The 27,327-nt window shown below is 50.6% G+C and overlaps 1 long non-coding RNA gene across 1 annotated transcript; it reads left to right on the top strand.

Moving 5' to 3' along the window:
* The first annotated feature begins 9,077 nt into the window (after positions 1-9,077).
* Positions 9,078-27,098, top strand: LOC135285620 (uncharacterized). Its single transcript, XR_010350413.1, has 3 exons — positions 9,078-9,206; positions 10,578-10,734; positions 26,967-27,098. It is a non-coding gene; the product is annotated as an uncharacterized LOC135285620 (long non-coding RNA).
* Positions 27,099-27,327: the final 229 nt, after the last annotated feature.

Below are 27,327 nucleotides of genomic sequence, written 5' to 3'. Positions count from 1 at the left end.
TGTAACAGCTACAACTGTAATTTAAAGACAGAAAGAGTGGTATTCCAACTATTTTGTCTTTAAAAGGAAATACTGAATAACTTATGGATAAGACATTAACCCAGGCCTCAACCACTGCTTGTTAAAGAGCCCTCGGCACTGTTTGCAAGAGGGAAGGTGGAGGGTGTTAGTCTTGGATTCCTGCCTAAATTCCAGCTTAAGGAAATGCATCCCAACTACCTAAAGTCCCACCTGCGTTTTTGCTGAGTCTGTGTTCCCAACCATGGATCAATAGGTCTGAATTTCTCTGCTGTGAGTGTGTCTTCACCAGTGAGAAAATAGCTGAAGCTGCAGGGTGAGGCTGGCTCAGCAGGGAATCTGGCATTCCTCCTGCAAAACCCTTGCTTTTGGGGCAGGAATTATGGTTTGCATCCCAAGCCTTTATCTTTAGGCTCGTTCACAGGTGGAACAGGTCTAATGGTGGAAACCTGGGATGATTCATTATCAAAAATGGAAGGGGAAAGGGACCAGCAGAGCTGGGAGGATCCAGCATCCCCACTCCAGTCACATCCCAGAATGGCTCCTCATGCAGAAAATTCTCTTGGACTCTCACATCTACTCAAGACTGGCCTCATTGCCAAAACAGTTTTTAATTATCCTTCCCGAGGTTGTTATCACTAACAGCTCATCATTTTACTGGGATAAATATCCATCCTGCAGCAGGACCCGGCGTGGCACAGCCACTGCTGCATTCCAGCCCAAAGGTGGCCACACTGCACCCACAGAATAAAGTGATCCCTGTAAAACAAGTTTAAAGCAGTCCTTCTGGATGGAAAATGGAACTATTTGAAGACATTTCTTTTATCTTTCTTTGGTTTTCAAGATCACATGTTACCAGCGTGTGAAAAGGCATCATTTTTCTGCCCTGGAGTTATTTATGATCCTAATCCTGCTCCACCCTGCATGTTACAGATTGTGAAGCTTTTCACTGAAACCATTATTGCTTTAAAAAGCAGATCAAATCCCATTTTCCCACCCTTTTTTTCCACCTCATCTTCTCTGCACCCCAGCACGGGCACATTTTAATGGCAGGAATCAGTTTACCTTCACAGCCATTCCCACAAATATACTTCAGGTTCCAGAGCGTGCAGGGAACTGTGAATTTGAGGGACACTTTGTATTTCGATATAAATATATTTCACACTTTGGCAAAGCATGTTTCACCTTGTCTTTGTGAGTAATGATGTGCTGTCCTTTGCTATCCCAGTTTTCCATTTCAAAGTCACTCCCAATGTTCCCGAATGCGCAGGGGGGTGGTGCTGCTCCTCTCCCGGTTTTGCAAATGACAATCCCAATGTGGAATGAGGTTAGGATGGAGCTGGTTGTGCCCCTGGCACAGGGAGCAGTGGGGATAACAGGAATATTTATTATTTGACGGGGCAAATTGACTGTGAGTGTGCTGAGGCCCTGGCACAGGGTGCCCAGAGAAACTGTGGCTGCCCCATCCCTGGAAGTGTCCAAGGCCAGGATGGATGGGGTTTGGAGCACCCTGGGATAGTGGAAGGTGTTCCCTGGGATGTTCTTTAAGGTCTCTCCAACCCAAACTATTCTGAGAATCTCTGAAATATCAGAGGAGGAGCTTTACTGAAACAAATGCTGGTGGGACTGGAGACAAGGGGGGTTTTCTTGGCTCTGTTGAGACCTGTGGCAAAGCCTGTGCTACTTTTGAGAAAGTTTAGTTTTAAGGTTTTTATGGCATCTCAGGCAAAAGACTTGATGGCTGAGCTGAAGGAATGGCTCCCCAAGAGCCCCCAGTCTTGTTTTGTGCTCAGCTGTAGTAGGGTAGGAAGGAAATTTAATTCTTGTTGCTCCATCATGGAGGCAGCCCCCAAACCCATGTCCCTGACCAGTCCAGCTTCCATCTCAGCTTCAGTGGGAAGGTGTTTCCCATTTCCTGAAGCCCTGCAGAAGAATATCCCCAACTCCTGAACTGTTCACAGCTGGGCATCACCAGGTAGTGCACACTGCCTGCCCAGGCTTTCCCACACTGAATTCCTGCTGGATTAGTGCTGTTCAGCTGGAAAAAAAATAGAAACAGGGCTTCATGGACCCAGGCCTGGCTGGCAGGCTGGGGAAGGGTGCTGTAAATGTCTGGAGAGAAGCCAGTTGTACCCATGGCTCACACAACTGCCCCTCTTCCTCCTGCTGTTTCCCTTGTTTTGGAGCCATCCTGTTATTTGTAAGTTGTCCCTGTTTCAGTCAGTCAGGACTCCTGCCCACTGAGGGGACACACAGAGCAGGTGGGAAATGTCTGAGTTCAGGAGTGCTCTGAGAGCCAAAGCTCACAGCAAAGCTTGCAGGGCAGCGCAGACTGCGCTGGGGTGAATCAGGGGCAGTTGGGTTTTACATCCTGTCCTTTTGCAGCCAGGACCTCACAGGGAGCCTGTGCGACCCTGGAGACCAGGCAGGTCCTACAGGTGTGGGGCTGGAGAGGGGAAATGCTGATGATGCAGATGGAACTCCCAGGATGACGATTAAACATCACAGAGAGAAAGGGAATAACCCAGAGAGGGGCTGTGAGGGCAGGGGTGGTGCTGCTGGGAGATCTGGGCACATCCCTGTGTTACTGCGGGGCAGCTTCACCCCAACTGTGTGCAGAGGGCTGCAAAGGGCTCCAGGGGCTGCAAAGGGCTCCAGGGGCTGCAAAGGGCTCCAGGGGCTGCAAAGGGCTCCAGGGATGAAAGGGCTCCAGGGGCTGCAAAGGGCACCAGGGGCTGCAAAGGGCTCCAACGGCTGCAAAGGGCTCCAGGGGCTGCAAAGGGCTCCAGGGGCTGCAAAGGGCTCCAGGGATGAAAGGGCTCCAGGGGCTGCAAAGGGCACCAGGGGCTGCAAAGGGCTCCAACGGCTGCAAAGGGCACCAATGATGAAGGGGCTCCAGGGATGAAAGGGATCCAGGGCTGCAAAGGGCACCAGGGATGAAAGGGCTCCAGGGGCTTGAAAGGGCTTCAGGGGCTGCAAAGGGCACCAGGGATGAAAGGGCTCCAGGGATGACAGGGTTCCAGGGCTGAAAGGGCACCAGGGATGAAAGGGCATCAGGGATGAAAGGGCTCCAAGGCTGCCAAGGGTGATGTTCCACAGAGCAGCAGGAATTCTGAGCAGGATTCAGTGATGGTATGAGGCACCACACGATGGAGATTCTCTGCTTGGAGCTTCTGGTGCCTTGCTCCTTATTTTCATGCACACAATAGCCCTGGGATGCAGGAACTTTCCAAAGACCACAGATGGGGCACCTATGGATGGCGTCCCTGCCCATCTGAGGAAAGTTTTGGCCCAGACTAGAGTGGAAGCATGTTTACTTCTTAAACTGGAGCTCAGACCTGAACGTGGGCTCCTGGAGGATGGAGGAGTCAGACAGTTGGTGTGTCCAAGACAGAAAACACCTTTGAGCAAAGCACGTTTTCTGGTGAGTCTTGAGCATCCCATGGGATGAGAGACCTGGTACTGTGGATATCCATGAGAGGAGAGGGATTTATCTGCACTGGAGGTGGCATGTTTAAGGGCAGGTTGAGCTGTGAGTGTGTCTGGCACAAGCTGACACAGCTCTCAGACTAGAATAGGTTTCCATTTTCCACCTTCCAGGCAATCACGGAGGAAAGAGATTGTCTCATTTTCTCATGTACATATATCTCGTCTTCCAGTTGCCAAGGCAACACTGTGTATGTTTGTAGGCTGGAAGGATCTGGGGATGGAAAATGAAGCCAGGGAGTGGACTGAGGAGAGAAGTCCAGCAGGAATTTTCCCCATGACTTTTGTGGCCGATTGGCTAGCACTAATTTAAACCGCTCTCCAGGGATTAGTCATCAAACCTGAGATTTTCATTTTTATTATTTTAAATCAACCGCAGTCGCTCCTGGGAGGCTGTTTTTCATGTTGAAATGAACCTGGTGGAGATGCAGCCGGTGGGGGCTGCAGGATGGGAGCCAGCAGGGAGGGTAATTCCATAGAAACACAAACAAGGTACAACATCTTGCTCCAGCCGGTGGAAAGCTGAGCCCCCGGGGAGCAGCAGCTCCCTGGCAGTGCAGCCTGATGGATACCTGCATTTTCCCCTGCATGATGGATACTGCATTTCACTCCATGACAGTGGTGTGTCTGCAGCCCCAGGGCTTGGTTTTATAGGATGCCTCAGGCACAGGGAGAAGCTGCTGGAAAAACCATGCACGTAGCTCCTCTCATGCCAAGGAAACTCTTGGTTGCAACTTTGGGAGTCCCGTGGCACAACTGAAGGTTCTTAGAAGTTGTTTTTTCTCCCAGGTCTGGTGTCATCATTTCCTGACAGATCTTGCTGTCCCAGGTCTGGGGTCATCATTTCCTGACAGATCCTGCTGCCACTGTGCCACAGCCTCGAGTTTGCACTCAAGGTGGGCACTGCACCAGATTTGGAGCATCCCTTGGGCAGGGAAAGGGAGTGAACTCAGGGGGGTGTGGGAGCAGTTTTGTGGGTGCCTTGAAGAGCTGAAGAAGGACATTGTTGAGAATAATTAGTTTATTTATGCTCAGTCCTGCTGCACTGCTCAGAAAGTCACAGAAGGTTTCTGCCTGCTCCAGAGAGGTTTTTAGGGATTGTGCCTTTTGAATTCTTACTGATTTTAAGATTTATTTTTATTTCTGTGAGGGTGCTGAGGCCCTGGCACAGGGTGCCCAGAGAAGCTGTGGCTGCCCTATCCCTACAAGCGTCCAAGGCCAGGCTGGATGGGGCTTGGAGCATCCTGGGACAGTGGAAGGTGTCCCTGCACATGACAGGGGGTGGAACTGGATGAGAATTAAAGTCCCTTCAAACCAAAAGTAATGCCAAAATGCCTCAAGTTTTAGTTTTTCTATTTTTCAGATTCTGTGCTGTTTAGTGTGTGGGTCTGGGTTTACATCAGGGGATGGTGAGCTCTGCACAGAGCAGGGAGACAAAACAATTCCTGCTCCAGCTGGGCACCAAGGACAAATGATCCAAATCTCAGCCCAAGAGCACAAACCCCGTGGGCTGGAGAGAGAAAATCAAGCAGGATGGGACTGCAGGGGCTGCAGCTGGGATTGGACACTGAACTGCAATGTGCACATGGAGCAGAGCTGAGCCCAGGGAGAGACCCCAGGAGTGCTCGTTCATTTTGGGACCATTTGGGTTCATCTTGGGTGCAGCCCTGGCTGGGCTCTTGTGCTGCCCAAGGTGTATCCATGGAGGCCTTTCAATAAATCCCTGCTTTATTCTGTAGCTCTGTCCAGCCTCTGCTCTAGCTCAGCCTTCTCAAGGCATCATTTTGGGTTCTACCCTGCAGCCTGAATTGCCCTGGCCAGACCCACTCCATTTTCTACCTGGCACTTTCACCCTCCATGGACTGTGTGTGTGATGAAAAAGCCCCTTCAGCTCTTCAAAGCATTTTGGGGGTTTCATGCAGCAGAAGTGACCTTTTCTCTACCTCTACCCCTGCCTGTAAAAGGCGATTTGTGCTGTGACTTCAAAATGCCTGGCACAAGGTTGGTGTTTTTCTGGGCAGCTTCCCACAGCTTTTTTCATTTTAAGCAAATAAATAAGGCAAGAACTTCACAAGGAAAAGGGAAGCAGAGGAGGTGGCAGTGCCATTCCTGTTGGAAAGCTGGCATTCCCCGCCTCTGCTAAATGAGGTTCAGAGAGGACATCTGGGATGTGGATTTTTAATCTCATCCTTTGATTTCACTGCATCAAAGTTGGGTTTTGCATCCTTTTTTGTCAATCACTTGAGAACAGATTTATGAACAGATAAACTTATAGCCCAGGAATTGGTGTTCAAAAATCCTCCTTGCATGTAATACAGGATTCACTAAGTGTGGGGAGGACAATGCTGATGCTGAAGCTGATGACTTGGGAAGGCTGAGCTAGAGCAGAGGCTGGACACAGTTACAGAATAAAGCAGGGACTCATTAAAAGGCCTCCATGGATGCACCTTGGGCAGCACAAGAGCCCAGCCAGGGCTGCACCCGAGATGAACCCAAATGGTCCCAAAATGAACGAGCGCTCCCGGGGTCTCTCCCTGGGATCAGCTCTGCTCCATGTGCACATTGCAGTTCAGTGTCCAATTCCAGCTTTAGGTTATGAAGTCCCATCCTGATTGTTTTTCTCTTTTAAATTCACTATTGTTTATTTTCTTGGGCCTGAGATTTGGATCATTTATCCTTGGTCCCCAGCTAGAGCAGGAATTGTTTTGTCTCCCTGCTCTGTGCAGAGAGCTCAGCATCCCCTGACATGAACCCAGACCCACACACTAAAGCAGCACAGAATCTGAAAAATAGAAAAGCTAAAACCTGAGGCATCAAAGTCCCCCTGGGATATTTCTCCAACCTCTCCCCTCCCCTCTCTGGTCTCTGGGCCCTTCCCTGATGGTGACACTTGGCCTTGGGGCAGCTGCAAGGGGCACAGAGGTGTCTGTCTGTCTGTCCTTAGGGAGAGCAGGCTGAGCGGGGTGTGGATGTCTTGGAGCAGCATATGGAGGGTGCTTACAGCCAGAGTGTTTTCAGCTGTTGGGAAAAAGGCTGTAAAATGTGATTCCCATCATTCCAGCCCTCTGGGTTCGGACTACATCAAATTGGGTATTTTGCCTCTGGCACAAACCAAAACCTGATGCGCCAGAGGATGGTAAAGTCCTCGCCTAATCCCTTTAATTGCTTAATACCACAGCCAGTGAGGAAATGTGTTCTGATCCCGTTAATCTTTGCTGTGAAAGAAAAGCTTTTGTAATTGTATCTGTAGCTCAAAACCCCCTGTTCTTCCCAGAGCCCAGAAACACACCCTTCCCTCACCATCACCACCAGCAGCACCTTCAGCAGGTTAATGGGAGAGGCAAAAAATGCTGTTTTCACTCTTAAACCCTGCCAAAAAATAAAAAAGAGGCAAAGCACAAGGTCCAGCTCAGCAGGAGGTGGGAGCAGGATGGGCAAGGCAAAGAGGCTGCCCCAATTCAGGGGATGCTCCAGGGAGCTGCCTGGCTCCCTGCCAAGGTTTTTAGCCCCTCCAGTTTCCAAAGCAGCACACTTCATCCAAAGAGGAAGAGAGGAAAAGCTGGGAGGGAGGGAGGGTGTTTCTGGTATTGAGCAGCAGTGCAGGGCTATTTCTCTCAGCAGCTGACAGTGTAAATGCATTTCCTGGCAGGCAGCTCGCTCTGTATTAAAATTCTTGATGAAGATTATTAAAGTGTGTTTATGAAAAGCCTGCGAGTGCTTCTTGGACTGTGAGCTGCCTTTTCAGAATGACATGTTTGGGTGAGTGCTCAGGGGTTATTAAAACCAGGCTGGCCAAACCCACCCCATCCCCTGGCTCCAGGTGGGATCTGCAGCAAACTGGATGGTCCCACTTTGGTCAAAAGGGAACCAGTGTGGGGTGACTGTGGCTGCTGCAACCCCTGAACCATTCTCCAAAGTCTTGCTGCAAATGTATTTGAGTGTGTTTCATGGTTGTGGGATAGATGGATGGATGGATGGATGGATGGATGGATGGATGGATGGATGGATGGATGGATGGATGGATGGATGGTGGATGGATGGATGGACGGACGGACGGACGGATGGATGGATGGATGGATGGATGGATGGATGGATGATGGATGGGTGGATGATGGATGGATGGATGGATGGATGGATGGATGGATGGATGGATGGATGGAGGATGGATGGATGGATGGATGGATGGATGGATGGATGGATGGATGGATGGATGACCCTCAGGTGGGTCAGGGGTGCAGTGAGGTGCACAGGGTTGCTGAGGAGCCACAGGGCTGTGGTCACTCCATTTTCTCCCCTGACAGGGCCCATGGGGGCAGCTGCAGTGACCACCCCTGCCATGGTGCCAGCAAAGCTTTTAGGAGACATTCCATGCTGGAGACAGCCATCAAATTCTAGACACAGACAAATGTCCCTGTGGCAATGCCACCCCCTCTGCCTGGAGGTGCTGTCACCCTGTCATCCTCGGCCACAACTCCATTTTCTCTGTGCTCTTTCCTTCCCAGCCTGAGGTATGGGATTTTTTTAATGTGGGAGATCAGGTTGTATATCTGAATATATGTCCTTACAAAAAAAAGTTTCCAAGAACAATGGTGGAAAGAGCCCAAAAATGTGCTAAGAAGGATGAATGCATTAGGATTGGAGTCCAAGGAAAATATCAGAAGGGTGAATCAGAAAGAAAGAAAGGAAGAGGAAAGAAATAGAAACGTATGGAGTTCTTAAAAAGCCATTTTTTCCTTTTAATGTTAATGGCAGCTTTTCAATTTGAGCTTTGAGTGCTGGAGAAATGTGTCCACTGCTGCTGCCTGGAGCTGTGCTCCGAGGCGATGCAAAGGCATTGCTGCAGTGACACGTTCAATCTGGTTTCAATCCAGCCCCATTCAGAAATGTAGAATATTTTGGTCAGAAGGGACCTTTGGAGGTCACATTCTGAGAGGAACATCCCTTAATTCTTTGGGGTCTTTCTCTGGGGTTTCCCTCTTGGCTCCTGCTGCCTCTGGCTCATCTCTGTAAAACTTCACGTGTTCTGCAGAGTACTCGGCACGTCCTCCCAACCCTGGGGGGGTCAGAGACAGCATGTCCTGGGCAAACTTGGGATGGTTCTCCTCCTCCAGCAAGCCTAGTTTAAAGCTCTTCCCCTTGGAGAAAGGTGAATCCCATCTGATGCCAGTGAATTTTGTAATTGTATCCATAGCTCAAAACCCCCTGTTCTTCCCAGAGTCTAAAGTCACACCCTTCCCTCACCATCACCACCAGCTGCACCTTCAGCAGGTTAATGGCAGAGGTAGAAAATCCTGTTTTCACTCTTGAAACTCCTCAAAAATAAAAAGAGCAAAGTACAAGGTCCAGCTCAGCAGGAGGTGGGAGCAGGATGGCACTGGGCCATGGCAGGATGGTCGTGGTGGCACTCAGGCCATCCCAGGAGTGCCAGGACAAGGGGGAATGGGTTAAAATTGCCAGAGAGCAGGGTTAGGAGGGATATTGGGATGGAATTGTTCCCTGTGAGGGTGGGCAGGCCCTGACACAGGGTGCCCAGAGCAGCTGTGGCTGCCCCTGGATCCCTGGCAGTGCCCAAGGCCGGGCTGGACAGGTCTGGGAGCAGCCTGGGACAGTGGAAGGTGTCCCTGCCCATGGCAGGGAGTGGAACAGGATAAACTTTAATTCCCTTACAAACCATTCTGAGATTCTGAGTGTTGATGGAGCAGGTCAGCAGGATGAAATTTGTGGGAGATGCTGAAGGTGTGGGACATTTCCTGGAGCAGGGCCAGCCCTGTGGCATCACCCTGGGCCTAGGCTGCTTTTCTGTGTCTGCTTGTGGTGTCTGCAAACTCAAGCATCAACCTGGGTGTCCTGGCAGATCTCTGTCCCCTTTTGTGCTTTGGGCAGGCTAAACCCAAGTTTTCTGGTCCCTTATCTCCCCCTTTTATTGCTGGATCTGTCCCTTCACTCCTCCTGCAGCTCAGAACCCTTCCCACATTATCAGAGGTTCCACCTCAGGAGTGCTGATTGCTGAGGGCAGATGAAGAGGCCAGAAAACAAATATTGTACAAAATCTTGACTTTGGTTGCATTAAATGGGAAGAATGAGGGTCAGTGAGGATGGAGTGGTGGCTGCAGGCAGGGGTGGGAGGAGAGCTGGGACACCGAGCCCAAATTCATACCCTGGTGACTGTGACATCCATCAGGGTTAAAGGCAGTCTGTGTCTCATTAATCATCTGATATAAACAGAGGGAGACTCACTGGAACAGAGTGGTGTCACTGGATGAATGGCCTGCAGTTGGAAAATAAACATTTCAAGCTCTGTCTCGGCGTTTATTTTTGCTAAATGCCTTCTTTGCACCCGGGTGTTCTGCTCACAGTGGGGAACCACTGCCCCAAATCCATCCCCAGGAGCAATGCTGGAGCAGGCACTTGGGCTGCTGGGGGAGGAATGCACCAAACAGAGTGCAGGAAAAGTCCTGGAGCAGCCACAGTGGGGAACCACTGCCCAAATCCATCCCCAGGCTGCTGTGTGGAGCAGCCACAGCAGACTGCCCTGGGTGCTTTTATGCTTTAACTGTGAGCTAAAGGTTTTTTCTCTCGGTGTCCCCTGGGTTTTAGCAGGTGGGAGGTGCAGCAGTGGTTGGGCTTGGGCAGGGTGGCACCCCTGGAATCCCAGCCTGTGGTCAGCTGTGACCCAGGGAAGTGGCACTTGTCTCTCCACAGGTGCTCCCCACATCCACTGCTGGATTTCCACAAACCACAGTTGTTTTTTCTTCAAACCTCTCATTGCTGTTGGGGTTTTTTTCCCACCCTACTTCCCTCTGCACAAACCCACCAGGTGCAGTCTGGAATCCACGCTCACCCCAATATGTCTTTATTCTGATTTATTAACCTGGTTATTGTATAGATGATTAGAGACATGTTTGGGGAGATTTCACCACCTCAGAGCAGACATGTAGCTGTTACAGAGCAGTTAATCCTTTACAAATATGGTTTTAATAATTTCACACACAAGAACTGTCCTATTCACTGTAATGGATAGCTGGCAACCTCGGTATAAAGAATTTAATTTCAAGCTATTTTTTTCCCCACAGGCTCATTAACTTCTGCTGCTCAGGAGATATTAACAAAACCACAAGTGCACAGCTCAGCTCTGATATCCAATCCTTCCACATCCCTCCAGGATCCCAGCTGGTGCATTTGCTGTACAAGGATCTCCCCAGGGAGAGGGATTTGCTGAGCCCTGAGCAGGTGAGTGGATTTTGCTGCATCAATGGCCCTGTTACCTGATTATTATTTTACCATATCTCAGTGCACCTTGTTCCACCTTTGCTGTGCTGCCTGTTGTGGCTGGAAGAAGCTGGAAATACAACATATCCCTCCTGCTGTGACATCAGGAATAATAAATTCCATCAGAAATGGCCTTTCAGGCTTTAGGTTTCTGCTGGTGAGAAGAAAGCTACACTTGGTAGGAAAATAAATGACATAAAGGCTGGCTTTTCCTGTGCCTGTTGACTTGCCATGCCATCCAGCCTGGTTCCCATCCAGCCCATCAGCCACTCCCCAGGATGGGCTGGACACAGCAGAAGACAGGTTGAGAAAAGAAAGAATTTCCACTGAATTAAATTATTTTAGCTGGAAAAATAAACTCTTGGCGCAGCTCGAAGCCAGCTCCTGCTGCCTCCCCAGCTCAGCAGGAGATGCTGCCATGCAGCATCAGGGCTGCCTGCCACCCCAGCTGAGCCAGGGAAATGCAGATGAGTGGGACCCCAGTGCCCCAGCACCCCCTGGCCCTGTCCCCAGTGTGGCACTGACTCCACGTGTCCCCAGGGCTGGCTGACAGGGAAGGGGCAGCAGCCCTTTGCCCTGGCACAGAGCCGGGACTCCAGCACTGCTGGGAGCCCTGTCTGACCCCTTTTGTGGCTCTTTTGTGTCTGGGACTCCACACTGGCGGGTTTTGTCCCCCTGCCCCACTGCCCCAGCCCCCGGGGAGGGGCTGCCAGGGAGGACAAGGGGACATTCTTTGGAGAACACTGGCAGATCTCACAGTGGCTGTCGCCCACGCTGCCCTCCACACCTGGGGCACGCTGGCACTGGCATTGCTGGGGCTGTCTGGGGCACCACAATGAGCTGAGCACACAGGCAGGAGATGGGGTCAGGGCTCGGGGAGCTGGGCAGCAGCCAGGGAGAGGTGACATCCCAGCAGAGCCTTCTCCAGCAGCACTGCAGGCCTGGCAGCAGCCCAGGCAGCGAGGGCTAAGGGGCTGAGCTGTTCCCTGCTGGCTTTGCAGGGTCCCTCTGGCACCCCACGTCTGTGGCAGCCCCCCAGCCCCACGGACTGTTTGTTTGGAATGAGGGAGGCTTTGCCTGCAGAGTTTTCCACAGTCCACCTTCTAAATTCCTGGCCTTCATCACACCCAGCAGCTCCCAGCATGGTCAGATATTCTGGTGGCCAGGTGCTGCTTGCATGCCCGACCTGCCCACGGGAGAGGATGTTTGTGGGTGGGTGGGATGCTGGATGTGACCTCCCTCTCCTGTCCCTCTGCCCAGGATCCCTTCCAGCATGGCTGTTTCCACTCTCCCTTTCCATGAGGTACTGCCCTGCCTTGCTTCCTGCACTTTCTGCAAGGAGATGACTCTGAAAGGCTGCCCAGTGACCATGGCACGGGTGTGGAGGGCACCCAGGGAGGATGCAGGGGGAGAGTGAGGATGGCCAGGAGTTGCTGTGGAAAATGTGGAAAGCAAAGGGGGAAAAAGTCACTAAGCCCAGCCATAAATGCAGTGCTCTCCATCCATGCAGACCTTTCCTTTGTGACACCTTTACTGTTAAAAAGTTAAAACGTGCATTTTGCATGGCTCAAATCCCAGCCAGAACAAGGTCTGGGGAAGGGGGCGAATTGGAGTGAAGCAGGGCTGGGTGGGTTAATGTCCTCCTGACTGGCTGGGACTACCAAACACTGGCTTTGGGCTAGTGCTGGGTTCTGTGTAGGGCAGAAAGTGAGACCCCATCTGTGGGAGGATCTGGGTCAGGCTTAGGAGGGCCAAGAGCAGCTGATGTGCGAAACCTTTGGAATTTTCCCCCTTTTTTCCCATTACAAAAACCTCACCTTGGGAGTTTTTCCCACCAGCCTTCCTCTGCGCGAGCAGGAATTTCCCTGAGGGTGGCCGAATTTCCACCACTGCTTTCCAGGGCCTTTCTCCCCCTTTTCCCCACATCTCCCCTGGCTGCCTGCGCAGCTGTGGAGCAGGGATGGTGCAGGGCCAGCTGTCCCCACGGACCTGTCCCAGCAGCAATAAAGCTGTCGGCAGCGGCGGGGCCGGGCGGGCTGGGGCTGGGGATGCGATTTGGGAGGCAGAGCCTCCTCCATCCCTCCATCACCGCCCCGCCGGTGCCAGGAGACAGAGCTGGCGCTGCTCCCACCACAGGAGCGGCCGGAGGCAGCCAAGATGTCTGGTGAGGAGGAAGAGGCTGTCTGTGAGCACCGAGGGAAGCCCTCGACAGACCCTCTCTGCTCCATCCAGCTTCACAACGGTATTCCCAAAGGCAGGAGCAGGGAGAGAGGAGTCTGGATCTCCATCAGAAGAGAAACCCTAACACTAAAATTAATCCCAACCCTAACCCCAAACCATAATCATAAACGTAATCCTGAAACTAACACTAACCCTGACACGAAACATAATGCCAACCCTAACCCTAACCCTAACCATAACCCTAATCCTAAACCGAACCCTAAGTCTAATCCTAACCCTAACCCCAACCCTAAACCTAATCCTAACCCTAACCCTAACCCTAGCCCTAATCCTAAACCTAAACCTAAACCTAAACCTAACCCTAACCCTAACCCTAACCCTAACCCTAACCCTACTCCTAACCTTTACCCTAACCTTAATCCGAACCCTAACCCTAACCTTAACCCTAATCCTAACCCTAACCTTAACCCTAATCCTAACCCTAATCCTAACCCTCACCCTCAGGACCATCAGCCCTGCACGTGCCAAATATATTTTCGCCCCTTCCCAAAGCATCCTTGCACTGTGCAGGGGGAAATTGAGGCAGGGGGCTCCCGGAGGGGATGCTCCACAACCCCTCAGTCTCAGCAGCACAACCCTTCAGTCCCACAGAAGGTGCTGAGGGAATAAGGAATGTCCATCAAGCCAAAAATTCAAACGTTTCAGACTGTGGGGCTGATCTTTAAATAGAGAAGTTTGGAATTTCACCTACAGAGGAGAAATTTCCTCTTGTCTTTACAAGTCAATCTGAATACAGGAGAAGAATAAGGCACAGCACAAGGCTCTGACCCTCCCCAAACACAACACTCTCAGAACCCTGGAGAAGTGTTCTCTGAAGAGGTTTTCATCAAACCAAAATGTGCCTGCAAAATGCTGTCTGCTGAAACTCTATTCAGCTGGAAAAACACAGTCTAGCTTTTCGCCTTGAAGTTCTCTCTCTAGACCTCATACAAAGTCTTATTTTTTCACTCCTTTCTGAGATGGGCTCCACTTCTCCATCTCAAGGTGCCCACAAATCATGATTTTATTCTCTTTTTTCTTTAAATTTCTTAAATTTCCTCCCTTTAAAAAAAAATCTTTAATTTCCTTCTCTTTAATTTCACTTCAGTTGCCTCTGTTCCTGCTGTGGGTTTGATTCACTCTCAGATGTCTCAGAGCCTCTCAGTGAGTTTCGGAACCAGAAATGTGTTTTCTTATTTGGCACTGCAGATGCTGCTGAAATTATTCAGCACGTGAAATAAAGCAGCCATCAGCCATCATTTATGTCTGAAAATTCAAAGAGAGGGAAAAGTGGGATGGGGATGGAGATGGGGATGGAGATGGGGATGGGGATGGGATGGGATGGGATGGGATGGGATGGGATGGGATGGGATGGGATGGGATGGGATGGGATGGGATGGGGATGGGGATGAGGATAGGGACAGGGTGGTTGGTGATGCTCTCAGCCCACGGCACTCCTGGGAAGCTGTAAAGTCTGTAAAGGCATGGAGACAGTTGTGTGCATGGAAGCAGCTCCTCCCTCAGGTCCTGGGACATGAGGACACTAATTTGGACCTTTCTGCTTCAGTCCTTGTCTCTCATGGTGGGATTTTTGGAGCTGTCCTGTGCAGGGCCAGGGTTTGAGCTCGATGATCCTTGTGGGTCCCCTCCAGCTCAGCATATTCTGCAATTCTCATCTATGCTTCTTGTGTTATTTCTGTTTGTCCTGGTACCCAGGGAATGCTGGGGTCAGGAGGAGCTCTGGCCCTTTCCAGAGGCCTTGGAGAGGGATGAAGAGGTATTTCTGTATCAGCTGGAGTCACTGGGAGCTCCAGGCTGACTTTCTCATGGGAAGAGCAGACTTGGTCAGTCTGAATGACCCTTCCTGTGTGGATTTGTGCACGTGATCCTGACATCTCTCCCCCCAGGACAAACACTGGCCCTGGCCAAGCCCCTGCTGTCCATCCCTGTGATGGGGGGAGCCCTCCAAGGTGGGTTGTGAGGAAGGAAGGAGGGTCTGGCAATGACCACAGGGTGTGTGATTTCACATTTCCCCTTTGAGGCTGACGATGCCTGTAGGGCTGAGGAGCCCAGTGAACCCAAGAGCCCCCAGTGCAGCTGACAGCTCGGCTGGAACAGACACAGCCCCATCCTGCCCTGCTGTTGTTGTTGGCAGGCAGGCCTGGAGGCCTCCAGGTTGCATTTGTCAAGAGCACAAGCTCAGGAAAATTGTTCTCATCTGAACAAACACCATCAGTTGCTGCCAGCTGTTCCAGTGCCCCAGCAGAGGGTTCACGTGGCTGGGCCTCTTCCCCAGCCTGGGCTACTGGTTTGACTGGCAGGCCAGAAGGATTTGTCTCTCTTTGTGCGATGTTTTCAGGGTTTTTTGTTGCTCATCCCTCTCCAGCTTCCATCCAGGTGAAGGAATGGGGTCAGTGTGGACACCCTGAGCCCTGCCCTTCTGCTCTGCTCTGTGACACAGGGAAGGGTTCTGTGGCAGGGTTGCACTTCCCAGAGGGTGGGAGGATGGCAGGAGGGTTGGAGTGAAGATCCTGCAAGCAGCACCAGCTTTGCCTCATGGATGCCTTTGTTTGTGCTGCCTCCACACTGGAATGATCAGTGTGTGCCTGTGACTGCTGAGGGGCACAGCCAGCTCCACCCCACGGAGCTCACACCAGGGGATGCCCTCTGACATCTGCCTCTCTCCAAACACACTCACTTTAGCCCTTCTCTTCATTTTTTCCCAAAAATCCAGCTCCTGCCCTGCAGAGGATCAGGTGGGGTGGCAGTACAGCTCATGTCACTTTTACGAGCTGCATGTAACCACCGGGGAAAGTCTCTCACACAGACAAATCCATGGGTTCCTGCCCTCCCTCAGCCCTCTCCCTGCAGGGATGATGTGGTTTCCCAGGGCTGCAGAGCGTGGCTGTGCTGTGAGCAGGGCCATGCTGGCAGATGTGCTGTCCCCGTGTCCCCCAGCCAACCCAAACAGCACCGAGTGACCCAGTGACATATTTTATTTTGCATTATAATGTGATCTGCTCTTCCTAGTGCTGCCTGCTGGGTGTCTGCTGCACAGGAATTTCTGTGCCCTGAGAAGAGGGTGGCTCTGGGCCCCAGGAGATGTGCCTGCTTGGTTGGGAGAGAAAATTTCTTCTCTCTGCCTTGGCCAGGTGACAGAGCAGAGCTGTGCTTCTTGGTCTGCAGTGGGAACGTCACCAGTGTGAGATGGGATTGTCTCCATCTCTGTTCTCTGTTGCATGGTGGGTGTTTTAATGGGAAACCTTCTCTAAAAACCCTGCCTGGCTGCAGCTCAACCCAGCCCTTACTCCCTGCTCTCATACAGCTTCGATCTGTTCCTAATTGCCAGAAAAAAAAGCCAAACCCCACCTGCTTCCTACCACCCACAGGCAGCCCACCAGGTCCACTCTCCAGGTTTAAACTCACCTCTTATTGCTACTCTCTGTGTAAGACATTTCCAAAGTGTCTGACAAAAATAAAATAATCAAAACCTCCCTGAAGGGGAAACCTGCAGCTCTCAGGGCATGAAGGATGTCTGTGGCTTCAGAGCATCTCCATCTCTCTGGGTACCTCCTGGCACCAAGGGATGGAGGGGGCAAGAAAGGCCCCAAAATGACTTAAAATGTGAGTAATTTTTCCTCCTTTAAACCCCACCGTGGGTCTCTCATCAGTGCAAGGAAATACATCTGCGTTCCTCTTTTATTTGGTGATTAAAAAATGGGGCAGCTGGGGCCACTCATTGTTGACCTGGAGGAAAGCAGGAGGCTTATAAAAACCCTGAGTGCTGCAAGAATTATGAGGTAATTAAAAAAAAAAATCAGGCCAGAGCTGGGACCACGTCAATAAAAGCAGGAGGAACTGATGTCAGCCCTGTGCAGGATGTGGGGACTGAGGGCCCTGCTCTCTGCTCCTGGTGCTGACTCCTCCTGGTTCCCCTTGGCAGGGATTTGGGAATTCAGGACACAGAACAGGTTCTGGGGCTGGCTGGGCTCTTATTTCCTTGGTGCATTCACCTCTCTTGCTCTCTCACAAATGTAAATCCCATGTGAGACCCAACAGTGGATGTTTTATCAAAGCAAGATGAAGGGCCACCAAAAAAGCAAAAATTAATAATTAAAGGGATGAGGATGGGTTCTAAATCACCATTTTGGGGTTAAGAGGCTTGGTTTTAAAGGGAAAGCATATTTTGCTGGCCACAGATTAAACCATGGGGGAAAAATAGGTTTTGTTTCTCTAGAATTTATTGACCCAAGAGCAGCACACGGGAGGTTTTAGGGAGCAGCCTCCTGCCACCCACACCTGTCCCCACCCCTCAGTCCTGCAGGACACAGATTTTGGGTGTTCAATGCCAGCAGTGCTCAGCTGTTCTCCCAGTGTGACCCTTTTAGGAATTAAAGCCCTGCCTTTAACACCCTCCCAAGCACATTCCCATCCCCACAGAAACCTCACCCTGCAAGCCCTGCCCGGCAAAACCTTTCTGGGGCAGTCAGCAGACAAGGGAAGGTTTCCCTGGCAACTCTCCCCTAATAATTTCTATCTTCATTAATACATTTTCCTGTTTGGGACCCAAGCTGTGACTTCACCCTTGAGAGAGTCTCAGGGTTTTGCCTGGTGTTAGGGTCTTTATTCAAATATAAGGCCTTAATGAGAATGATATGGGGAAGAAATCCAGCCTCATTGCTTTGTTCCTGAATATTTTCATCCCAGCTGATGGTATCAGGTTGGTGGGTGTGGTTTTTTCCCCCTTTTATGAATGAATATAATACTTTTTCAGAAAGGGAGTTGTGAGCTTGGATGTTTTCATCCTTGGATTTTAGTGATCATTAATAAAGCCTGCAGTGCTTTCTGTAAGCATGAGCCAAAGATTTGGGATGTAACAGCTTCCTAGTGGAAAAGGGGATTTTTTTTTTCCAGACCATAAGGTTTTGCAAAGATGACACCTTGATCCTGATAAATTCTTTTCACTTTATTTCCAGCTTTTTGTCTTGCTCTTGTAAAAAAACTTGCCAGATATATATTTAGATATATATTTATCATAGAGATGCCTGCTTTAAACAAATTGTTAATTAATTAAATGAAATATTTCTTCCTGGTTAAGAGAGAAAAAGGGCAGCTCTTTGTCACTGAAAGGGATTTTGCTGTGAGCCCCTCTTGAAGCCAGACTGTGCCCAAATCAGGTGAGCACATGAGATTTGCCACATCCCCCTGGTCACCCCCAGCCTGGAGATGGGGGCACCCAGGGAGAGGGGAGGAGGCAGATCCTTGTGATGAATCCCAGCTGATTTTCCAGCCTGAGCTGTCCAGCCACTCATCTTGGATTATACATTGGAACTTTTACAGGCTGTATGTGGGGTTTGTGGCTTCCTTTCCCTCTCTCTGTCTCCAAAGTCCATGATTCTTAATAAATCATCCTCTAGCCTGAGCTGAGTCTTGCTGTTTTAAGTTTAACTAGATTATTTTTTTGCTGATAAGCCAGACTTTGAATTCTACCCAAGATCACGGGTTGGGGCCCGTAATATCATGGAGGAGAGGCTGTTCCTGGTGATCTATCACATGCAGGGGGAGCAGCAGCAAGCTCTCAGCTTTCCCTTAGATCAGCACTTAAAGGCACAGCACTCATGGAGCTGGTGGGAGGGAAGAGTCAGGGCTCCCACCAGATCCATGGAAAATGGACTGGGATGACAGGAAAATGTTGTGTTTTACATCTATTTATTGCACTGTATCAGTGCCAACAACTTCCTAAGGCTTTGATCCTGACTTCACTCCAAATCTCTCCTCTTCCGTCCAAACAGACCCAAATCCACCCAAGGGTGGGATTGATGTGGAGCAAAGCATTGAGAGAACCTGCTACACCCTCTTGTTGTTTCCCTCATTCTTCTTTGCCACCACCCTAACACCACAAAAATTTATTTTCCTGGACAGCTCCAGGCAAATGTGTCACGTTTTCAGATCCGTCATGATCCCATCCTTGTTCTCCCAGCCAGTGCCTGAGCTCCTCTCCCAGTATTGCTGTTGACTTTGGCTTCCTCCTCAGAGCTCAGCCCAGCTCCCTTCACATCCCACAGAGGAGTCCAAGTGTGTTCCTGTAGGATTAACCCTGTAGGATTAACCCTGTAGGATTGGCACAGGTCACCTTTGTATGAGGAGAGGGACCAGCTCTGCTCTGGGCAGAGCAGCTCCATGAGAGGCTTTACTGGTGTCCCAGACTGCAAGGCAAGATGTGTTCTATTTGCCATCTGCGTGACAGTTGTCTCCTGTTCAGTGGGCAGTTTTCCTTACCTCTTCCACACCCACTCCTCCCTCCAGGGGACATCTGCTGATAACAGGCCATGGAATGTCACTGCATGGCTGATAAGAACTGCAGCATCCACTGGGAGATGTGAGCCCAGGGGAGGAGCCAAGCATTCCTACCTGGATATAATCTGAGATTCTGGAACACCAGCACAGCTTCTCCACTGGATTTCCCAAAGGAACAGCAGCTGCTTCTTCCACTGGATCTTCAGAGGAAGACTGCACCCTTCTACAGGATCCCTGCTCCAGCAGAACCACCCCTGACACTGCAGGAGGGCTGAGCCACAATTCCAATGGGACTGCTGCCAACAGCCTGACCCACCGGGTGTCAGGCTGTGCTCTGACTGTCAGTGTTGTTTTAGTTTACTGCATTGTTTATTTTATCTTTTTATTTTCTTCCCTAGTAAAGAACTGTTATTTCTTGCTCCCATATTTTTGTCTGAGAGCCCCTTAATTTAGAATTTATAGCAATTCGGAGGAAGGGGGTTTACATTTTCCATTTCAGGGGAGGCTCCTGCCTTCCTTAGCAGACACCTGTCTTTCCAAACCAAGACAACTGGGATGAGGTGGGAGGTGGAGGAATCCTCCTTGACGCATGCCATGTGCTCACAGCCTGAGGAAAGAATGGGTTAATCAAGGTTAAAGGTATTCCTGATGGGATCAGCCAGGAGGAATGCTCAGGGTCCAGGAGACATGTGTGTGGTTGTAGTTTCCAGTTCCATCCTCCCTCTGCTAATGCCTGGTACTGGGCAACCCAGTCCCCTCCACCCCAGTCTGCCCCTGGGCTGGCTGTGGTTCCATGTGGAAACCCAGGGCACAGGGAATATTTCTCTGTCTGCTCTGGGGTGTCCTGACCCCCAGGGCAGCACTGACTCTGACCCTCATTCATGGAGAAAGTTTCCTAGACTTCAAAATAGACTGGAATCCACAGAGTGTGAAATAGATTATAGAGAGTAGTGTGGGTGTGTCACTTGGTGAGAAATTGAGGTTTTGGGATCTTTGGTATGTTGTGGATGGAAGGAAGATGGAGGGCACAGGGTGCTGTCCTGGGTTTCTTCTTCACGATTCTTCTTCCTTCTTCTTATTCGTGGGTTTGGATGGTGCTCTGTAACTGGGCAGAAATTCTGCATTGCAGCTCTGTGGGATCAGTTATTCGGCTAAAAGGGAAAATAATCTAGGTGTCAGTTCCTAATTGGATAGTTTAATCTTAAAAGACCTTGGAACAAGAGATTGTTGGCCATTTTGTGCCTTCTAATGAAAAGCTGCCAAACTCATGGTTGTGAAACTGACAGGAAATAATAAACACCTGAATCTGAACATGAACTACCATCTCAAGCGCCTTCAATCCCGACCCAGAGATTATTCCCCAGCCTGACTCATTCTCCCAGTTTAGCCACACAAACCCCTTCCCTGCAGTCCCAGCACCCCCCTGGATGGGCATGGCACATTTTTTATCTCACTTGGCCCAGCAGGCCACAAATTCCTGCAGTGCAGGGGTCGGGAGGCAGCTCCCTGTGTCACACACATCAGTCAGTTTGCTGTGTTGGGAAATCTGTGCTGCTGCCCAGCTGGGGGCTGGAGATCAGCCAGGGGCTCTGTGGGAAGGCAAGATGGAAGACACGGTGAAGCTCTGTCTTCATGGGAATTTGTCTTGCTTTTGCCTTTTTTTTTTTTTTGGGTTTTTTGTTTTGTTTAGGGTTTTTTTGTTTGGGGTTTTTTTGGGTTGTTTTTTTTTTTTTTTTTTTTTTTTTTTTTGTTTGGTTTGGTTTGGTTTGGTTTTTGTTTGTTTGGTTTTGGTTTTGGGCTTTTTTGGTTGGTTTTTTTTTTTTTTAGTTTTCCTTTTTGGGGGAAGCTTTAAGCCACCACGATGCCATTTTTGGTTTTCTGCAGCTGAGGGAGGTCAGGGGCTGTGAGCTGGAGGCATCTGTCCTGTCCATGATGCAGCACCAGCACCTTCCCCTCAGAGAATTCTGCAGGAGATCAGTTTGGCTGGCAAAGCCTCAGCTGTGGGCTGTGGTCCTCTCCAGTGAATCACCTTGCAGGGACACCGGCAGCATCCCCTGTGGGGTCTGGGGGGTCCTGGACCCCCTCCCAGCTCTCCTCACTGCAGCCTTCACTTCATGATTGAATTCCCAAGGTGAATCCCTCAAGCAGGGGGAGAGCTTCACCACGTATCTGCTGATGGATGTGTGTTTTCCTTGGCCTTCTCTGCCTCGTGGCTGCTGGATAGTTATCTGAGTGATGAATTCATCTGCCCAGGGACCCCTGAATCGTGGGGCAGAGGGAAAGCATCTGTCAGAGCAGCCTGGCGTGAGGGAGAAGGAATAACAGAGAGGAGAGGGGTGGTGGTTGCACATCAAAGCCCTGTCTCTGTGTTCCAAACCCATATTTTTCCTAGCCTATCTCCTGGATTCCATCTGGCTGTGCTGAAAGCAGGCACAAGGCAGTGTTCTGCTGTGTTCCAGGCTCTGCAGGGACAGAGAGAGCTTTTGAATTCCAGCTATGCTGGGCATGTAGCTTTCCTCATTGCCTGCCCTGCCAGGGTGGTTTTTCCATGGCAATGCTGCAGCTCCAGGGCACTGCCAGAGGGGAATGTGACAGGGACATCGGTGTCACAGCTTGGGTTACACACAGAGCCCTGGTGTCAAACCCCTGGCTGCCTCCAGCCCTGCTGCCAGGCTGCTCTTTTAGAGCTAGCAGCTGCCAGAGCTCATATTCCAGCAGCAGGGAGGGAGCTGAGAGCTGAGCCCCCATCCCTGGCCCTCCTGTGCCTGTGCATGTGGAGGTGTGGGGTGCATCTTGCACAGGTGAGGATCCTCCTTCCCCTAAACCACCTGGGACACGCTGCCTGCTTGGATCTGGGAGCCTTTTCTCAGGGTTGAGTGGCCCAGCAGGAGCCTGAAGTTCACAGAGTGGGACCATGGGCTTTACATCGCCTGTCAGAAGATGCAGGCAGGGATCTCTGTGACTGCTGAAACCCAAATACCCCTCAGGGACAGCAGGATGGTTTGGACTTGGATTTATTTCAGGAAATTGATAACATGATGGAGAGAGGGATGGAACAAATCTGGGACAGGGATGCAGGGCCAAGCACTCCTGGGATGTTATGAAGGTATGGAGAGCTGTTTGGAAAGAGATCTGGACCCTGTTTCTGTGCTCTATTGCTCTTTTCTTCCCAAATCCAGGGTCCAAAAGTGAAACCACCATCCCAAGTGGTCTGACAGAAGTTGTAGGGAGCAGCCTCTGGCCTTGGTTTCTCAGAGCTGTGTCCCCAGGGCAGGCTGTGTGACAGCCAGGCCTGTCAGAGAAAGCAAACCCTCATCACCTCATCCTTTGGGCTGCTAAATCACAGGGCTGCCATCACAAAGATCAGCAGATCCCCCTGGACCTCCTGGAGATCATCTGGGTGGCAAAGCAGTAGGGAAAAAACAGAAAAATGGGTTAAATTTCTTCTTCCCCACAATCTTGAAGCATTCATGACGAGACCTTTTGCCAACATTGTGCAATGCTGGCTCACGTTTTGCTTGAACTTTAGTCCTGCTTTAATCCATGCCACAGTAACCTCCAGGGAAAGGAATGTTGCTGATTCCTGACTTAAACTGTGATCAAAACCTTTCAGCCTTCCCAGGCCATTGTTGTGTGTCCTGTCAGCAGTGTCCCCAGGGCAAGGGCAGCTGTGTACCTGGATCAGGAGTGTTCCTCCACCAGAGCCAGCACTTCTCCAGCCCTGGAAAGTGATCCTGCAGATGCCTTGGAAAATCAGCATTGTCCCCATGACTTCCAGTGCCCCAATGAAGTCTCAGATGTTTGTTTGTTTGCTTGTTTTGGCAGGAGGAAAAAGGGCCAAACTGAAGTTTAGGGAAGTGCATCATGCATCCTTCATCTGGCGCTGCGGCTCCGGCTGGGAACGCCGTTCCCACTTCCTTCCCTTATCAGTTAATGAGGTGGCTAATGAGGGAAAGGACAGCAAAAAGCACCAGCCATGGATCAGGCATTACTGCTGCAGCTCTTCAGAGCCTGACTCCAGGGCCAGCCAGCTCCAGGAGTCCCAAGTTTTAGGAGATCCATGCACTCACCCAGCTCACCCAGGTGGGAGGTGCAAGGGCTGGTTTGGGGGATTCTTCCAGATAATTTAGCCCATGACTCCATTCTCTCAAGGCAGGAGGGGAAAGACAGTGTGAGCCCACAGGCACCAGAACATGCAGGGGTGGAAGCCTTCTGCTTTTTTTTTTTTTTAGAAGATTGGGAGCAGGAGAGAAGAAAGCCAAGGGGTTCACACAGGCAAGGAGGGTGCACATGTGCTGCCCAGATTTCAGCATCCAGACCCCTCTCCAGGACAGGCCAGCCCTCACCCAGCCTCCCAAGGCCACTTTTAGTTGGCAGTGATGACCAACCGCATGTAACAATATCAGCTGGCTCTCTCCTGGAAGAAGTCTTTGCTGCCCCACCCTCCCACCAGTCCAGAACATTGTCCAGGGACATCTCCAGCCCTGCCACTTCTCCCAGGGCCTCTCAGGATTATCTGTTTCTCATGAGCCCAGTTCCCTGCAGTCCAGTGTCCATCCCAGCTGGAGATGGACAGTTTGGCAGGAGGGAAAGTGATGCCAGGAGTTAGAATTGGGCTCTGGTTGGGGTTTTCTCCTCTCTCAGTTGTTTGGGGTTCTTGTTCAAACACAATTTATGAACATCACAGGGTCAAGCCAATCTCCATGTGCTTGTGTGCAGTAAAGTTGGGTTTGCAAGGGGATGAGGAAGATAAATGCTGTATTAAGGACCTTAGTTTAACTGCCAGTATAGCTCTGGGTATGGATCCAGAATCCCGGCTCCAGGAGCACCCCTGAGGGGTGGAAACATTTATTTCTCCATTTCCAAACCCACCATTTTTAAGCTGTTTTAAGGCATTTGCAGGTGAAGCAAAGTCATTTAAATTATGCAGATTATCTAAAGACCCTTCCCAAACTTGCCTGCAGTTGGAGAAAACATGGTCTAGGATCCTACAGGTGTCCTTCAAAAGAGAGGAGAGGAGAGGAGAGGAGAGGAGAGGAGAGGAGAGGAGAGGAGAGGAGAGGAGAGGAGAGGAGAGGAGAGGAGAGGAGAGGAGAGGAGAGGAGAGGAGAGGAGAGGAGAGGAGAGGAGAGGAGAGGAGAGGAGAGGAGAGGAGAGGAGAGGAGAGGAGAGGAGAGGAGAGGAGAGGAGAGGAGAGGAGAGGAGAGGAGAGGAGAGGAGAGGAGAGGAGAGGAGAGGAGAGGAGAGGAGAGGAGAGGAGAGGAATTTGATCTAATAAATCCCCAAGGACTGAGTTTTGGTGGATTTACTCATTCACATCCTCTGTTTGTGTGCTGCAGGTTAAACCAGGTGTCCATGTTCTGCAGGCTTGCAGAAAAGTGGGAATTCAGCCTGGAGGAAAGAACCAACACAAATAAAAGCAGCAGACACCTATTCCTACAACTCCTCTGTGTATATCTGAATTAAGACATGCATCCCCTTCCTCCGTGGCCCAGGAAGGGCCACACTGTGTCCCTTGTTTGTCACCCACCAGAGCGTGGCACCACCGTCCTGCCTGAGGCTGGGCATGGCCATTGTGATCCACACAGTGGGGATGGAGGATGAATGGAAAATGATCTCCTGTGTTGAGCTGACAACCAGCTCTCTGTTCCCCAGGCAAGTTCCCAGCTCCTGGGTGAAGGGAGCATTCCCACCCCAGGAAATCCCTGCTTTGATCTTCCTAGCACTGCATTGCTGCTTCTTACAGCTCCTGGATAATTCAGTACTTTAAAAAATAGAGAAGAGGAGGAAAATATTCTTTTACAGCCTCATTTACTGGTGGTTCTTGAGGAGTATCCCACATAATCTGCTTGTAGGAGCATGGCTAGGGATCAGAAAGGAGAGAGAGCCTTCTGGAACATCCAGGCTGTTGGTTGATACTCACAGGAGCTTTGTCTTTTCCTTAAACCATCTCAGCCACTTCTTAGAATGGTGAGGGCACAAATGCACCCAGGATTTGTAGAGGGCACAAATCCATCCAGGGTGTGTAGAGCACACTGGGGTGTAGCATTTTCCATGCCACGTTTTGCATGTTCCAGAACCAAAGAACCCCGGAATGGTTTGGGTTGGAAGGAACCTCAACACTCATCCCATCCCTACCAAGGGCAGGGACACCTTTCCCTAGAGCAATGTCTTGGTTTGAACAGACAGGTGTCTGCTAAGGAAGGCAGGAGCCTCCCCTGAAATGGAAAATGTAAACCTCCTCCCTCTGAATTATTGTAATTTTGAAACTAAGGGGCTCTCAGGCAAAGATATGTAGGTTGAAATAACAGTTCTTTACTAGGAAAAGAATTAAAAAAAAAAAAAAGATAAAAATAAAAATGCAATAATACAACACTGCCAGAGTCAGAACAGGCCCTGTCCCCTGTGGGTCAGGGTGGTGGCACAGCCCCATCCCATGGGGGCTCAGCCCTCCTGCAGTGCCAGCTGTGCTTCTGCTGGAGCAGGGATCTGCACAAGGGGGGAGTTTTCCTCTGCAGCTCCAGGGCTGCTGGAGATGGGCCTGCTCTTCCTCTGGGAATGCAGGGCAGGAGAAAGCTGCTCCTCTGGGAATGCAGGGGGCAAAGGCTGCTGTGCTGTTCCAGGCTCAGATTGTATCCAGGTAGGAATGCTTGGCTCCTCCCCTGGGCGGAGCATCTCCCCATGGGATGCTGGAATTTGATCAGCCATGCAGGGACACTCAGTGGCCATGGACAGCAGAGATCTCCTGGAGGGAGGATTGGCTGTGGGAGAGATAAAGAAAAAACTGCCCCATGGACAGCAGAGAACTGCCCCAGCTCTGACAGATGGGGACAGAACACACAGCCCCATTCCCACCCTGAGACAGCCAGGTAGTTCCAAGCCCTGTCCAACCTGGCCTTGAGCACTCCAGGAAAGAGGATATTAGCTTTTATAGTAATAAAAGGGGTTTGGGGGACTGTACATGGATTATGTATGACCATGGGATGAGGTTTTTCCCAGCTGATGCCATCCCAGAATTGTTACAGATTCCATCCCCTGTCTGCCTGCCTCTGTGATGCATCCCATGGTAACGTGGAGCAGGGAGCAACTGTGGGAAAGGAGCTGTAAAGAAAATAATCTGGCTTATTTCTCTGCAGAAGTGCCAGGGGGAAGGGGCTGAGATGAAGGAGATCTGAGTCCTCTTCCACCCAGCCCCTCCAAGGGTCTCATGGCCCCTCCAACCAAATTCCAGTTTGCACATTGGTGCAGTCTGGCTGACTGGGGGTGGCTCTGGTTTGGGGAAAGTGAAGGCAGGACAGGGTTTTTGCACCACAACTTTATGTCAACTGCCAAACCCATTTTCTCAAGTTTTCTATTTATTTTTTAACGTACTTTTGAGGGATGGCCAAACTTAAAAAACTTTAGCCCAAAAGGAATTGTATCCAAAGAATTTATGAGCAACTTAAAAAGAGAAGGCAGTGAGAAGAAACTGAAAGCCAGATGTAACTGCAGTTTTAGATGGCTTTTAGTTTAGTTTCAGATTTTTTAGGGGCTCTGACAGGGAACTGTTGGATTTTTGCAACGGGTCTGTAATCGGGTATTGAGGCAACTGTGAACTTTTGATCACTTATTTCTTGGTCTTCTGCCCACATCCAAAAGGGGAGTATCTGACCATCTCATTGACCTCTTGCTTTTAGATGCTGAGATGAGGAAGAGAAGAGCAGGAATCAGCAGAAATGCTGTGAAGACAAGGATTCAGGAGCTGTGAGACACCCCAAGCAGCACAGAGACCTGCTCTGCTGGGATACACATTCCAGGGAAGGAGCTGCAGAGAAAGCAGTTACACAAATTAAACAGGTCAGCAAGGCCTGGTGTGTTATTTACTTCATTACACTCACACTCTGGCATGAAGGGGTCTGGGAGCTGCAGCAAAGCTTGGCTTTGCTGAGGGAGGATCAGGAGAGTGGTGAGCTGAGGAGGAAAGGTCTTCTGTTGACAGCAGGGACAAGTGGCTTTGGATGGGGACAAAGCAACCCCCCAGGAACTGGAGTGAGCTCC

The sequence above is a fragment of the Passer domesticus genome, chromosome 23 (genome assembly GCF_036417665.1).
Source record: "Passer domesticus isolate bPasDom1 chromosome 23, bPasDom1.hap1, whole genome shotgun sequence".
NCBI lineage: Eukaryota > Metazoa > Chordata > Aves > Passeriformes > Passeridae > Passer > Passer domesticus.
This window is presented reverse-complemented; position numbering and strand designations above follow the sequence as displayed.